Raw genomic sequence first — 17006 nt, 5'->3', positions numbered from 1 at the left:
ACTGAACTAAATAGCGATAATTATTATCTTCATACCCTTGGGTCTGACCAGTGCCAGAGAGCAATGTACACCTTATTAGATTTTCTTATTTATAAATAAATATAAATAAATTAATAATGACAGTATATCACTGTTACCGCTAACCCTAAAGCAGCATGCTGAAAAAGCTGGATTTTATTCCCCTCCCTTTACCCCTTTTTAAACAGGAGACTCAGGCCCCCGTTTGCTGCAGCTTGTATTCAGTGGGCCCGATCCTTGGCTGGTGCAAAGCAGCATAGCTCCATCGACTTGACTGCGTGGCGTGACGCTGCTTTGCACTCGCTGAGGAGCTAGGCCTTGGGTTGAAAGGGCCTCCCCCTGATTTCCTCTATGATCCTCGAAAATCTGGTTAAAAACAAGCGAAAAAAAAAAAAGAGTCCAGTGTCACGTTAGCAATAAAGTATTTTTTTTTAAATAGATTTCAATCCTGTGTTTTCACCTGACAGCCTTTCTTCTTGGTACTTTCACTTTTGGGGTGTGTAATAGTGGAAGGAGCACTTAAAGGCCAGGCAGCCGACAAAGCCATTTATTCCAAAGCCCAGCATTTTACGAATAAAAGGAACACATGAAACCCCCCATACAAATGGTGTGGAGCATTTTCTTAAAATCAATCAGACTCTATTATTTGGTTTAAGCCCAATCTCATTGTCTACATCTTCCGCCAGAGGCTGATTTCTGCCAGGTAGAAAATTAAGTTTCTTTTACTTTTCTTCCTTACACAATCTTTCAGCATCTCGGCACAGTTATTCGGTGTGGGAAACCGACTTCCTGTCTCAATAAACAAATGCACACAAGTCTTTTCTGGCCACATAATGGGGTCTTTTTTTTTTTTTTAAATTTTATACAAAAATCATTCCACACTTAACACATCAATGAAGCCACTTAAGCTCTCCTGCATCTGAATTAAAGGGGGAATTGTGTGATCAAAGAGTGTGAAAGAACCACACATGGAGTTGTTCAGACACTTTACTTTTGTTACATTTGCGACATAACAAACCCAATAAATAAGCTTATCCTAGTAGCCAGTTTCATTATCTCATACGCTTATGTTTAAAAGCATTTCCTTAATACATCTCCTCTTTCTATGGTTGACATAGTCATTTTTTTTCTGTACAGGCTATTTGGGGTTAAAAAAACTAAGAAGGAAAAAACGGTCTGGGCATACATGGGGAAAAATGACTTCTCTGGGTTTTTCGTTCAGTGCTTCAGCTGAGCTGTGGGTTTACAGGCACAATAAGCACAGTAAGCTCAGCCCGCGTGACGATATGCAAGATTTCTGGGGTGGGGAAAGTTCGGACTGTTTTGTGACACCACCAATTATTAATTGGCAGGGTTTGAGGCAACTTTTGGCACTGTTCACCTCTTTATTAACCAAAAATGGGCAGATAAAGAAAATTTCACATCATCTTCTCGATGCTTATTATAACAGTGTACCACTCTTATAGGCAATGGATTGCCATCAGCATAACTAAGATCAGAACCTGGCCCCTTTTTAGTTTGATATGCAAGTGACCAATTCTCCCTGCTACCACAGCTGTTGGATGGTTTGCGTTTCAGGATTGCTTAGTAACTTTGACTTTAGCTGGAGCACCTCTGAGGTCAGACCCACTGACCAATTAGATATTCACAATGGGCCCTTAGTCCACCCTTAGACAAAACTTCAACTGATTTCATTGGGTATTTTACCTGCCTGCCTGATCCTGTTAATCATGTGAGTAGACTCTATTTATGCAAATAATGCCAATAGGATTCCTGGTGAAACTGTGTGTGGCAACAGGGGCAGTGCCTTTAAGGGCTGAGCTTCCCCAGACAGTGAGGACGGGGTGCTGCAAAGCTATTGTTGTGGTACTCGGCCAGCTGAAACCAGACACAGAATAAAGCAAATCTTTTGCAAGCACCTTATGCACTGAGTGAACACTGAACTGTGGGTGCTCAGAACCTCTTGGGATTTGGCCTATAATGAACAATCAATCTAAAGCCTTCCCAAGCCCTGCAGGGTAAATTCTTTCTTAATAAATCACATGTGCTTTTAATAGCACTTGTTAATTAACAGGTATTTTTAAAGGCAAAATAAAAAAAAGATGTGAAGTCAGTGTTTTTCTAGATATGTAAGAGGTGAGGGCTGATCCTGCATTCCTTGCAATCAATAGGGACTTTGCCCTGGGTGCAGGATTTCTTTAGAGAAATCTGTTTATTCCACAGAATGTCCTTTTTTTCCTGAACTGGAAGGAAAAATTATTCTGCCCTGAGGGGTGGGCAGTGTCAAAATCCATCTGTGCTGTAACTATTCTGCTGTTGCACTTGTGTGTGGGAGGAGCAGGGGGGAAAGCATACCTGTCATCTTGGAGAAAAATATTTATTGTTCCATGTATTTTCCATTTTAAAACATCAAGCATTTGGGTTTTGTTTGTTTTGTTTTTTGCTTAAGACACTGATTTGATAGTGGCTTTTGATTCTCACTCACAAAATCTGAACTTGATCATGGGCCAAATCCTGATGTCCTTGCTCATTTACATGCCCACTGAAATCAATGGGAATTTTGCTTAAGTAAATTATAGGTAAGGACTTTGGTATTTCACCCTGTTTTTTTACAGCCTTAATACTGCAACACACTTCACATGAAGGGTTCCTGCAGCCATGCACTGGAGAGCAATGAGGCTTATGTAGGCACATGCATCCCATCCCCCTTCCTTGCAGATCGACTGTAAATGCTTTAAGGCAGGAACTGTCTTTTACTTTATGTCTATATTATGCATATTGCAAGGGGGCTTTAATCTGTAGATGCTACCTTAATATAAATACAATTTAAATGGCCAAGCCCAAAAACAAGACCAAGGAGATTTGTGAAGGTAAACAAAACATCGTTTTATTGTTTTATATTTCAATAATAATAATACCAAAAATCTTGCAAAACAATTCACTTCTGATGTTACAAAAACATACATCTATATGGCAAAAATATCCAATACCCTGATCATCAGATGGGCCTCAACTTGGCCTCCTATTTAGCATCAGCATTCGTGCAACCACAAATAATTGTGGACTCAAGTCCTTGGATGTAATTCTGTAGACACATTTTATAGTCCCTAGATGTCTAATTATCTGATACCATAGACAGTGTTGCCAAGTCTCTTGATCTTATCATGAGTCTGACAATATTTGGTGTTTTTCTTGAAATCCAGCTCCTGGAATCAAGTAATTATGTGATAATCTCATCTTTTATTTAAAAAAAAAATTTCTAGCTCTTATGGTTGCAGAGTAAAGGTTGAAAATGTGACCCAAGTGTAACCTAAATATTCTAAAACTATAAGGCAAATAAAGCAAATCCAAAATGTATATTTAAAAAAAAAATCTCATGAGTTTTAAGATAATCTCACCGTTTTGGAAGGCCGGAGGTTGGCAATAATGCATAGACATCTAAGTAGTACAAAGTCCACCTGCAGGTATCTGTGAGGGCAAAACTACAGGACCAAGATCAGCAGCCCACTATGTCCTGAAAATTAAAACTGCAGACAGGACGAAACAAGGGCATTTACAACAGCAGTTATGGCTACTCTTTCTTTGGGTTGCATAGAGAAACATTTATCAATAACAGAACTGGTCAAAAACCATACCAAACTTAAGTTGACTTTTTTCCAGATTTTTTCATTTAACTCCCAAATTGCAACAAAAATCAAAAGTCAGAAAATTAATACAGTAGTTGAAGTCTGGGGTTTTAAAATAAGCCTAAAGGAGTTAGACACTCAGTTCCCATTGGCACGTAACTCCCGGAGGCTATTCTGAAAAATCCCACTCCTAGTCAAGAACATGTTAATATAATGCAGAGGTGCTTAATGTAGTCAGGTTGAAACAAACAAAAAGAGTATAGAAGACAGTGAAGGGCTTTTCATTCTCTCGGTTGTTCACTTTTGAAGCCTGCAAGTTCTGTCTCTTGTGTCGCTTTTTCAGTAGGATCTTTTTAAAGTAAGTGTATAGCGTGTGGTAATCCAGCAGTTACTAGTGGGTCTAACCAGCTGCCTCTTCTGATCAGGCATCTTCTTTCTGGGAGCTAATAGAATCCTTCTAGGAGGAATCAGATATAGGCTTTTAACACAACAATAAAGTGAGAACAGGAATTTGAGGAAAAGATGGAGAAGCTCTGAAATCCAGTTGGAATAGCTGCCAAAATGCTTTGATGATGATGATGAAACAAAAAGGTACTTACTGTTTAACAGGTTTGACTGATACCTATAAAACAGAAAGAGACAGAGAGACCACAACAACCCACTCTGGTGCCTCATTAAAATTTTGCAGATATTTTGTCTGGAAATAGTTTTGCATCTAATTAGTAAACTGATTCCTGACCCATGACATTTGGATCTGGCTCCAAACTGCAAAGCAAACTTTCCAAAAATCTGAGGGTGTTTGAATGTGGTGGGTTGATTTGCCCCAGTATAAAAATAGGGTTCAGTTAATTGTAAATGTTTATGAGCATGAATTCAAATGAGCCTTGCACCCATCTGTGAGGAATGGTAAAGCAGAAAAAAAAAGACCCATTTTATGCGTGTATTAACTTAGGCTCAGTTAAGGCTCAGGTCAAAAATTTCACACTGTCCATTAATCTGTGTGCCTTAATTTTTGAGTACCTGACTTGATCATTACTAGACATAGTTTTTAAATTTAAGGTTGACTTACGGGATTTGACTCCAGAGTCACACAATGAGTCACTGACAGAGATTGGAATATGCATCCCATTGTATTTCTTAGTGTTTGATGAAGTGATTAAGACAGACATACAATTATTTATTTAATTTAAACGAGGGGCCCCGCTCCGATGCTGTACAGTTTTGAAAAAAATAACCCAGAAGACTTTGGAACACAAGCCTTGCCGTATCCAATCAAACCAATGGTCCATCTCCTGTCATTGGCACTGGCCAGCACCAGTTGCTTCAGAGGGAGGAGCAAGAGACTACCATAATGGACAATAATGGAATAATCTGCCCTTAGGGAATGGGTTTTCCTAACGCCAAGCATGCAGGGATTGGTTTAGAGCCTCATGCTTGCAGGATTTAAAGCCATTACATATCTGTAGCCCATTTTATTTTATTTAATGCAGAAATATCCACTACGAATATCCATTCCGGGCCCTAGCTACCTTCCCTTGCCAAAAATTCTGATGAATTACAAATCCACTCATTTAACCTCATCTCAAACCCAACCCGCAGTGACCAAATAGAAAATAAGCAGCACCACCTCTCCTCACTATCATCACTGCTCAGCTCCCTCCTGTCTCCTCCCTCCCCAAAGCTAGGGAGAATCAATGAGCTTTGCATCCCTAACTGTCAAGGGGTTAGGGCTATTTTGGACCAATGAGTTCCCAATTCAAAGGACCTCACAGAGAATGCCCGACTAGCACTTCCCTCTTTGTTAAACCAAGGGCCTGTGCTGACCTCAGCTGTGCAGCATTGCATGGGGGGAAAGCTGGTATCTCATCTAGGGTGGTCCTATGTCATTAAAGACTGTGCAAGTCAAAACTGAAGCTTTAAACTCTTATGTAGCTGTGGAGGTTCTTATTATTTATATAATGCATAACCCTTTTTGAATGCTGTTGATCTTTTGTCTTCAGTGACGTCTTGGGGCAATGAGTTCCACAGATTAATTATGCATGGTGTGAAAAAGCCTCTCCTAGATTTTAACAGAGTTTACCTACCAACAAAATATACACTAATCCCACAAATGCTCTCCTCAAGCACAAGTCTGAGGTTTTTTTTTTTTTAGAAAAGGCTATCTTGAACTCAGGCTCTGGTGGACCAGGATTGAAGTGAATTAATTAGGGGACTTGCACTGACAGTATCCTCCATGGTGGCTGAGGTCAGCTGGGACACTTTTGCTGACAGTTCCTGGGTTAATATATCTGGGGAACTGTCATCAAAAGTGTCCCAGCTGACCTCAGCCACCATACAGGGCCTATAGGGATAGGCTCCCTCAAGCATCCAGGACCCAGCTAAATACCCAGAGAAAGTACTTTGATTTGGAGTAACTATGGAGCCAGTGCTGTCTTTAGGAAACTGGAATGAGATGTGCCTTCTGGCTAACTCCAGCAAGCAAGTAGGCAGCCACATTTTGCATGAGCTGTAGCTGCTCAGTGGTCTTCAAGGTTAACCCCATGCAGAGCCATCGCTGCTATCCAGTCTTCAGGTCACCAAGGCATGGTATGCATGTCAGAGAGAAATGGCCACATTCCCCTTTAAAAAAAAAGCTAACTCTAGCCACTAATGCAACCTAAGAATCTAGGAGCTATTTGGGATCCAAACCCAGCCCTACATTTACAACTTTTTTGGCCAAAGGGGACTGGTAGGCTACTTACTCAGTGGTGGAGGAGAGATCATTTCTGTAATGCCCGTTGCTTCCTCGGCCCACCAGCTTCATCGCTGCCTTGTTTCCACCCAACTTGTGCTCATAAAAAAAAATATTCATTTTATTAAAGTGCTTTGACATCTGGTCAGATTGAAAGTGCTATGTGAATGTGAAATATTATCATTGGGCCAAATCCCAAAGTCCTTCCTGCAGCAAAATTCAATGGATCAATTCTTAAGACCCTGATTGTGAAACACTGAATTGAGATGAATCATACTATAGTCGGATCCAAATTCTGACACCCCTAACTCACACTGAATAGTAGTTTATTCTATAAGTAGTCCCATTGAAATTAATGGGACTATGTGCAGAGAAAGGTTCTGTATAGCATGAGAAAAGGGATCAGAATGGGATAATCCCCCTGTGAGTAATCCTATAGTAGCACCTTACTCAGAGTAGCTTTAGGAATTTCAAAGTGATTACTCATGGAGTAAGATGTTACTCATCATGAGTAAAGGTCAGAATCAGGGCCATGACATTTTAATTTCAGACACACTCAAGTACCACTGTCACCTCCCATCTCCTTTGAACTGCAGGTAAGCTCACATCATGCTGTGGTTTTATATATAGTGTTTTAAGTTTACTAACAGCAGCCTTCAAATTTTCACGACAGCTGGGGGGGGAGAGGGAGGGGGAGGGGAGATAAATAAATAAACCCACCTAAATGCACTAAAATGCAGAAAGAAAACCAGCCCAAAAGGTTTCGGTTTACAAGAGGTGGTTTATTGTGCCGACAGCGGCGGCTGGATTCAGTAAAACTCCATCTGACTCTCACCCAGTGCAACCTCAGCTCAGTTCTTGTAACAGCTTTCCTCGCCTGGAAAGTCCATTTCTAGAGGCTTGCATGGGACCGCCACGCTGCCAGAACAGGACTGGCTTTTTATTGAGTCGGACCCTTATAAAGCATATCTGCAACTGGAACCGTTTTCATAGATCAAGGCTGACTTCAAAGCTGGAAGAAGGGCCAAATGTGCTCTCAAAGCTTGACTTCGGAGAATCAACCATCTCCCATATGCCAGAGTTCAAATAAAACTAAAGTGGCTGCCACAGCATTGGATGGTAGGTGAGGTTCTCTGGCCTGGGTTGTGCAGGAGGTCAGACTAGATAATCGTAGTAGTCCCTTCTGGCCTTAAAAACATCTGTGAATCTATGAACATTACCAGCTGCATGGTTAGGACAACTTTTCTGCACACATATCAAAATGTAGAATTAAGAATACCCAGTAACATAGATAAGAGCACTGGACTTTGACTCAGCTCTGTCACCGGTCCGCTGTGTGATCACTTTACCTGTTTGTGCCTCAGTTTCTCCATCTGTAAAATGGGGGATAATGGCACTAACCTTCTTTGTAAAGTGCTTTGAGATCTATGGATGAAAAGTACTATAAAAGAGCTATGTGTTGACTTCAATGGAATTTTTCCCTAAGTGTTGAAGGAGTTGATCAACAGATACATAAATACTTGGGCAAGATAAATAAATAGTCTAAAGCAGTGATGGATAAAGGCTAGTTTTTGAGTGAGTTAATTATTTCTTTGTTAATGCCCAGTAGCCTCCCCCTCCTACTGAAAGTGCTTTTATAGCTGGCATTTTGGCTGCCACTCTGTCTAATAGCACAGACATACAGACAATAAAAAAAATCCATTTCTTTCTTAACAGATAACACTTGTGTCTTGTTACAGACTTTTCAGGCTGTAAACCAACTTGAATCACTAATTTAAAGGATAGCTAACTTGCACTGTGCAGGGCTGTATAAACATTCCAAATTCCAATTTTTCTTCAAGACATATGTGGACATTTAAAAAGGGTTTTAGGAGCCATTTTGCAATTAAGAAGATCTAGATTTAGGATTTTTCTCTTCTCCCCCAAGTTTATCATGTAATATTAATATACACATAAAATATTTTCAGTGCCTGTATGTATTTATGAGGTCCTAAGGGAAAACAGAATTCCTCTAGCCAAAAGGAAGGCTGGAAAAACCAGTAAGGGTAAGACTGACTGCTAGAACATCAAATCCATGACAGAATTCGTTCATATGCTGCAATTTCTGTGAAAGTGCTGTGGTGTTGGTTTTCACTGTATCTGCTAGTTTAATTGTTTCTGCCTGTTCATTTCTTTGTCTGCTGAAACCACTAGCCTAAGGGAGATTTAAAAATCAAAAGGTAGGGCTGAAGTTGAACAGGAAATGAACACTGGTGTTGTGGCAATATTAAACTAAAAAGTTCAGAAGTGGCTCTAGGAACTAACCATTTAAGTGCATCTCATTCTCTCTGCCTTTTTTTGTTTTGGGGCTGCAAATAAATTTGAGATCCATGTCAAGAAGTGTCCTAGGTTTGTAAATTTGAAATGGTAAGAATGTGTCCTCTGGAGAATTTCCCAGCTAGCATGCACTGAGCACCTCTCTAATGAAAAGATCTGCATTTGATTTTGGGCAATCACAACTGTGTACTTTTCCTTTGTATCCCTTACCCATGTGGGAGCTGGTGTAGGGAAAAGGCTTTAATATCAAAAGAGAGCAGCACGCAGATTTCTTTTTTGGTGGGGAGCAGAAAGTGATCTTCAAAAGCTCATGGCACCTCAGACCTGAAGGCTGATTATAACACTTATTGAAAATAAACAGAGCTCACAGGAGAATCTGTGCAAGGATTTTTTTTTTTAAGTGCACTCTATCTTCCTCCTTTACTATCTCTCTTTCCTCTTTTTCTGATCTCTGGGACAAAGATTCAACAATCCGAGATTCAAAACTCAAGCAAAGAGGATATGTACTTAAAATACTACATGGCCAATACAAGTATTTTACAACATATCCCACCTTTAACAAGCAAATTGACCAATGTAAGAGAACACTCTGGTTCAAAACCTTTTTAAAAATAGCAAACCCTATTACAGATATTGAACCCACCATACAGTTAGTAGGAATATAGTCAGACTTAAAAATAATAATTCTAGGACTTTCAACATATAAGTTGCATTCAGTAACAAAAAGGTATTGGGCTACATATTTCAGGAATTAATTTGGGTTAATTCAAATGGCAAAGATGAGGTAGGCAAAACAACACGTAATTACCTTTTCCTGCCTTTGAAGAACAATGAATTTGGGACTGGTCCAACTTTAGAAAGGGTGATTACAGATTTGATGCTCAGAGCAATCTCCACCGACACATATATTATATATAAACACATGCACACGTATTTTCTTTCCACGCTCCTATATTCCACAGGCATCACGCACTTGAAGAATTAAATCAATTCAAGATAAAATTCAATTATGTATCCTGCTAATTATTTTTGAGTATTAGAAGGAGAGAAAGAAGGCTAACCAACACAAGGCATAATTAAGCAGAAAAGCAGCATTTGTGTGGTCACTCAGAATTCAACATGCAAAACAGGTATCATTTAACCATTTCCTTTTATATTCTGCATCAGGGCTGAGGGGGAGACTTGAAAGAATGAAGTAAGACAGATCTGTGAAATTTACTGAAATATATTTTTGAAGAGGAAAGATCTATTTCTATAAGTATTGACAATCACCACTGCGTGTAATAAGCAATGTTAAATATAACATGTAACTAAACAGGCATTAAAGGCCTTTTACACACTTGGAAGAAAAGAAAACAGTTTTTTTCTTTCTTTCTCTCTCTCTCTCTTTTTTTTTAATGCTGCAAACTGCAAGCATTTTGGTCTATCTCTGTCAAGTGCAATTCTTTCTTGATGAATGACAAGGTACGATAATAGGCTGCCGTTGCTGTGGCAACCAGACAGCAGAGCTGTGTGCCTTGAATTTTGTCATCTGAAAATGAAACCAGAAGCAAAAGAAAAGCTGAGAATGTAGCCAACAGATTAACTCGCATGGGGGGGGGGGGAGGAGGAATAGGAGGGAGGGAAGAGAGAAGGGGCGGGGGGGGGAAGGAGAAAGACAGTGGGGGGAAAAGGGGGTTAGCTTGCAGGCAATTAAAATTACAGTAGTGTGTCGTATGTGTCTGTCTGTCTCTTGTAATTCCAGATGCCATTTGCCTAGAGGTTTTATCTTTGTTTTCACTACACGTCTTTGTTTCAGAAATATTCAAGTAGCTTCAAAGATACATTTAATGTACAGAATTCAAGAATCTACCGAGCTTTAAAATGGGGGGGTGGAATTCTGCTCCCCCGCCCCATATATATATATATATATATATATATATATATATATATATATATATAATGTTCCACTCTTCCAAGCCTCATGAGAACACCAGATGCATTAGCTGAGGGCCTGAAGGTGGGGACTCTGGAGAGCCGGTATGGATGCGGCAAAGCCATGCCCATGTGTGGCGTGAAGCCCACCTGGACAAGGTAGATTCACACAGGGTAAGCTGGAGAAAGAGAAGAGGCTGTTGGGGCCACTGCTGCATAGATCCACCAGTCACGGCCGAAGGAGCAAAGGAGGCTACTGCTGACGTAGCGGTCCTTCGGTGCCACTGCTTGGGACTGGAGCTTCCTCCACCTTAGCCTCTGGGGAACTTACCCATGCAGTGGCGGATTTAGAGTTAGTGGGGCCCTGTGCGCAGCTTCATTTTCAGGCTCCCCCCTTGGAAACCCAGCCAAGAAAAGGAACATTCCCTCTTATCTCCCCCCTGCCCCGTTTTTCATTCTTTTTTCCTTCATATTCCTGAGCCCTGCTGCGCCGCCGGCCAGGACTCAGGGGCAGCTAGTCAGATATTTGTCCTGCATTTTGGGCCCCCGCCCTGTCGTTGGGGGCCCCGTGCTATCACATAGTTTGTTTCATAGTAAATCCACTCCTGTACCCATGTATTATAATATCTGCTGAGATTGGAGCCCCGATCGTGCTAGGCGCTGTACATATATGTAGAAAGAGAAGGTAGGCAAAAGGTGACCATAAGGAAATATTCTTCCACTTCACAGTGATGGAACTGAGGCACAGAGAGCGGTAATGATTTTGTAAGGTCATACTGAAGTCTGTCATAGAGCTGGGAATTGAACCAAGTATCAGGCCACTGTCTTTACCAATGTCCTATCCTAGCCCTACTTTACAGTTTTCTCCCTGGGTGTCTTTGCGTTACCTCTGCCAATGACCCAAACAAGTTGTTACTCTTGATAGCCCTGAAGAGCCAATGCAGCTGTGGGAGTGCACGCTGGAGTCTACTCTGCCTCGTGCGTCTATCAACAAAATTGTCAACTCAATTCAGATTGTGGAATTCCTCTTACTGATGACAATGGAAGAGGCACCAAAAAAGAAGGTTGGGGTTTCAGACCCCAGACTGAGTTTGTAAGGGTGGCAGTTTGACAAATCACCTTTAGATCTGTTAACTCAGCAGATTGTTTCTTGAAGTCATGGAGAGAAAATAAATATGGAAAACCACAATGTCATTTCTAAGAGTCAATTTTCAGAGCCTGACCGCACTTTAAGTATCTGCTAAGTGATGTCCTTTCTCATATCATGATTCCTTGCCAAACCCAAACTTCTATTAATCTTCCAACAAAGAAGACAAGTTTGACACTGGGATCCCAGAAACCAAAACAAAGAATGCCACCTCTAGTCTTTATGAGCTGCAAAACTCATGCAATGTTTATTTAAACTACTGGGACCTACTGCAAGGAGCTCAAAAAGAAAGCAATTATGGTAGGTGGGTTTTTAATTTTTAGGAGCTATTGGATCCGTTCTGTTATGAAAATGAAAATATTCATGATTGATCCTGTGTTCAAACGAGCGGGTTTGATACAGAGAAAAAGACGTGGAAATATATAATTTGTTTCGTATAAGAAATGGGTCCAAACCCAAACAGCATATCTGAACTCCTATGAAATTCAGGTCTGGTCCACTTCCAGATGTTATGATTTGTTCTCTCTTCCTCAAAAACGGCTCATATCAGTCCAGAATGCACCAGGCCAAATTGACTGCTGGCATAAATGAGCACAGACCCATTGACCTCAATGGAGTTTTGACTACTCATTCTTGCAGAGAATTTTTCCCTTCATCTGACCACCCATGGTGGGGTGTCCACCCCACACAGGATTGGAAGGGGTCAAGATGGCCAAGCCGGCCAATTAATTTCCCAGGGTACACCTAGAGGAGGAGCCAGGGAGCAGGGAACTAATTGATTGCATGCAGGCTCACCTGTGCAGGAAGAGGTGGGGCCTCTAAAGCTGGGAAGCTGGCTACAGACCAGGGGGTGTTGCTGTGCTGGCATGCCAGGGTAGTAGCCTGCAGCCACTCCCTGAGTGGAGTGAGTCAGTTGGGAGGCTTGCAAACCCAGAGAGAGGGGAAGCCAGATAAGTAGGAAGAAGCCCAGGGAAACAGCAGCAAGGTATAGGACTTTGCAGAGACTTTGGCTGCTTGTTACAGGGTCCCTGGGCTGGAACCCAGTGTAGCGGGTGGGCCTGGGGTCCCCTACCAGCCAGTGGCAAGGGCACTGGAGATGTTAGCCAGACAGCAGGTCTGGAAGGACTTTGCCTTCCCCGGAAGGGAAGGACATCAGTGACCTGGCCAGAGGGCTAAGTGACAAAGAGGTGACTGCAGTCCCTTGACTGTGAGGGGCCACAGGGTGAGACAGCACAGGGGAAGATACTGCTGGAGGGGGAGTGCAATGTCTGGCAGAGCTAATTCCCAGGCGGCCTACAGGAGGCACCGCTAGCCGTCAGTGAGCCCTGTCACACCATCCTGGAAGATGGGGGAGACCACATTTAGATACAATGCCAGAGGACCCAAACTTCGTGACTGGGGGCTCTCTTTAGAAAACGTGGAACTCTGGTACCACCTGATATAAAGAGCTAGAATGGGGAGAGACCACTTCAAAAAATTACAGCTCATGACTAGAAAGCAGGGCTGTCATCTTTTTATGCATTAAGCTTGAAGGAGAGCTCAAGGTGGGGAACAATTATCATACTGTATGATATCTGAAACAATAATATTCACCATTGGTAGAGTGCAAGGATCTCAAAGAGTTTTTATAATTACTCAGGGCAAGATTGTGACTCACCCTACTGCCAGCACAGCAGAGTAAGAGGAGGTGTAATGCATGCCCTTCTGCCCTGCATAGCTTACCTGCATCCCAGAATGGCTGGGGAAGAAAGACTAGCCTTTGCCAGCCTCTCCATGCTGATGGATGGGCAGTGGACTCCCATCTTCCCACTTGCTGGTCGGCACAGCTGAGCTGGTACAGAGGAGTGCTGTACATGGATGCAGCTCACTGTTCCCCTGGAGCAAAGGAGGAATCACAGACCAAAATGGGGCTTTTTGAGTCACAGTTCATTCCCTGGTCAGCATCTGGGTGATCACAGCTACATGCTGCCCCTTACAAATGGCTAGCGGTAAATATTTCAGCCTTACAAACACCACTGTGGGGGAGATTGAAGTCTTCATATCACCTTTTGAAGATGGAAAATGTGGGGGAAACGAAAGGAAATATCTTTTAAAATCACCTCAAATGTTGGGAGCCTCCTTTGTTGGGTGTCCAGTATAGGACTCCTTGGGCCTGCTAATCAAAGCTAATTAAAGACACAGAGCGATGCGTGTAGCCAGCACCTCTGAGAGGCAATCCACAGGTGTCTAAAGCTGGGCACCCAACAACCGAGGCTACTAATGACAATCTGGGCAGAAGCGATTTGCCCCAAGGCAATTTAAAAGGCAGAGCTGAAGTTGGAAAGCAAGAATCCAAAATCCTGGCTTTTGTAAAGAGACAGCTCAGTGCAACAAAAATAACAAATCACCTGGGAACATGCTGCTTTATCTGACTGCATCACAACAGTGTGTGTGTGGGGGGAAATTTCCGACTGATTAAACAGGAAGTAAGGGAAGGGTGGAGCATATCTTCATCCCATAATACTCTGGGTAACCTAGCTAACCCAATCATGACTACTTCCTGCTGTAACCACTAGACAATCACTCTCCCTTTGTACTAAGGATTGTCGATCTAATCCTGCTTAGGCCTTGTTGATAATAGAAGTTATACCAGGAAAATCCCCATATGGACACACTTTTTCCGGTATAAGAGCATAGTACTTTATCAATCGTACTTCGCTCCATTCAAGCTAAGGAAAATATATAAAAAAAAGAGAGGATGTGGAGGAATAGGGACCTTTCCGCACATATGGTGAAAATGCCCTAAGATAATAGTATATTGGTGGAAAACAACAAATAGAATTTTCAAGTAAACTAAAGTTAAGCTACACACATACAACCCATTGCAGTTCTGTTAGCTGACGGTCCAGAGGAGGTGACAGACCTGAGGAAAGACCCATTAATAGCACTTACTAGTAACAGCCAGATTTGTAATAACTCTGTTTTGGAAAAGGACAGATTCTTCCAACATTAGTGAGATGGAAAAATAAAGGATGGGAAATTCTCTCAATCAGGAGGTGGAGGGGATGTAGATTTTATAACCTCTGGTTACCAGTTGGGGAAATGGAACAAAATTAATATGCTGATAATGATAAGAGGTAGACCAAACATAAACAGACCTTTCAAAAGTAACAAATGTGGGTTACGAATAAGGTTTGTTAATACTTGCATGGAAAGTTCATCTATATTAATAATGAAAACAATTAGGCTTTTTTTGGTTTAGCTTAAATTCCTTCCCAAGTAACATATAGATATAATCAGATGAAATTCACACCCTAGGTTATACCAACAAAAACATGCACAAGACCTAACACAGCTCATCACATGAGGACAGATAGAGCCCAGAGCGAAACACGAAGTCAGGGGAACTAGACATTCTTGGTGTCAGGCTCTTGGTTGTGGAGTTCCTCTTCACCAGAGTTCAGGCTGAATCTAACTCTTGTTCGCCATTTTCAGAGAGCAAGGTTAGACACATCTGTCTTGTGCAAGCTGGCTGCAGGCTGTCCAGCAGAACGTGTGGTGGAGACAAGCACACAAAAACTACCCATGGAAGACAGCGGCATTGAAAATAGGAGGGGTGGAGAATATGGTTCTTTAAAAGAAAATAAATGCTGCTCTTATATCTATGACATCTCTATACTACGGTGATGGGCACATTAAAAATGCACAGACCGGTAAAATGCACAGACCGGTAAAATGGATTGGACAGCTGGTATTAAATGAGAGTCTTTCTTGTGCTTTTTAGTCACTCATAGCACAGTTGTCCTATAAATTATTTTGGAAAGGGCTGTAGACTTGTGCAATAATAGATTTTTGGCAAGTCATCGAATTCTTAAAAGAACCACTTTATCATTATGGGAAGACCATACAAGAGAGTTAACTCCCAGGTATGGTCATTCAGTAGCCATCAAAGGTAATGACAAACTATGAGCCAGCTTTTATTGGGCTGCCAGCGATGCAGCTACAGAAAAAAATCTACCTATCCAACCGTGGATCAACAAATGCAGGCAAATTGAATTACACTGTATAATCCACCAGATCCACCTTTTTGTCTAATTTTTTTTATCAGTTCATTTTTTGTTTTATGACATAACCATACAAGCATTTTCTCTTCCCATGAGTTAAGGTATTTGACAAAGTATCAGATGATCTAGGAGTCTCTTCTGCCACTGACCTACTGTGTAATCTTTGGCAAATCACTTAACCCTTGTATCTATCAGTTGTCTGGTGTGCAAAAGAGGGATAATTTTCTGCTTCTTGCCATGGAGGAGATTTGGGGAGAACCGGTCGCAAAGGTTTTTGAGAATCTCTGCTGAAAGATGCTACAGAAATACAAAGTACTATTATTATTCTACCCAGAGCCTGCTTTATGGGACGGGATGGTAGTCACGACAGCAATGACACAAAATAGCATAGTATCAGTGCAGCTTAGCTAAATACATCCGGAAAACACTTCCCTTTCCCCAAACACACTCAGTGCCTTGGGAGTCCTCACAGCCAGATAATAACCATAACATTGCAAGCCAGCCTAAATATTACCCCCTATTGGGACACAGCTTCAAAAGCCCAGTTCCCAACACCTCAAAGTTAGGAGACATTTCTGATCCATATCTGAATGTTGAATTTTGTGGCTTTAGCACAGGGGTGGCCAACCTGAGCCTCAGAAGGAGCCAGAATTTACCAGTGTACATTGCCAAAGAGCCACAGTAATACGTCAGCAACTCCCCCCATTAGCTCCCCAGCCCTGCTCCCAGTGCCTCCCACCCACTGGCAGCCCCGCTGATCAGCGCCTCCCCCTCCCTCCCTGCACTTCCCGATCAGCTGTTTTGTGGCATGCAGGAGGCTCGGGGGGAGGGGGGGGAAAGGCGGAGGACCGAGGGCACGGCAGGCTCAGGGGAGGGCGTGGGTAGGGGTGGAGTGGGGGCAGGGCCTGTGGCAGAGCCAGGGTTGAGCAGTGAGCACCCCCTCTCCCCCCCGCCCCCGGCACATTGGAAAGTTGACGCCTGTAGCTCCAACCCTGGAGTCGGTGCCTAGACAAAGAGCCGCATGTTAACTTCTGAAGAGCCGCACGTGGCTCCAGAGCCCCAGGTTGGCCACCCCTGCTATAGAATCTACAAGAATCTACCTCTTGTCTGCCCACCTCCTCCAAGTAGGGAGTAACTAGGTGCATCACCCATTTAGTCCTGCTCACCCAGGCTTAAGGTCTTTATAGGCCATCACTCTTAGTCCCCTTCAT

The 17006-nt window shown here is 42.3% G+C and overlaps 1 long non-coding RNA gene across 6 annotated transcripts in view; it reads right to left on the bottom strand.

Annotated features, from left to right (window-relative positions):
- Nucleotides 1-2893: 2893 nt before the first annotated feature.
- The window catches only part of LOC311511397, a 35461-nt gene continuing 21348 nt past the window's right edge, over nt 2894-17006 (bottom strand). For 3 of the 6 annotated variants that reach the window (XR_014709271.1, XR_014709273.1, XR_014709274.1), the window contains one exon: nt 2894-6474. This is a non-coding gene — a long non-coding RNA (uncharacterized lncRNA). Of the gene's footprint in view, nt 6475-13474; nt 13628-17006 lie in introns of all 6 variants that reach the window. The other 3 variants (XR_014709270.1, XR_014709272.1, XR_014709275.1) reach the window with 2 other exon arrangements.

Source organism: Lepidochelys olivacea (assembly GCF_965140295.1).
Source record: "Lepidochelys olivacea isolate rLepOli2 genome assembly, chromosome: 22".
Taxonomy (NCBI): domain Eukaryota; kingdom Metazoa; phylum Chordata; order Testudines; family Cheloniidae; genus Lepidochelys; species Lepidochelys olivacea.
This window is presented reverse-complemented; position numbering and strand designations above follow the sequence as displayed.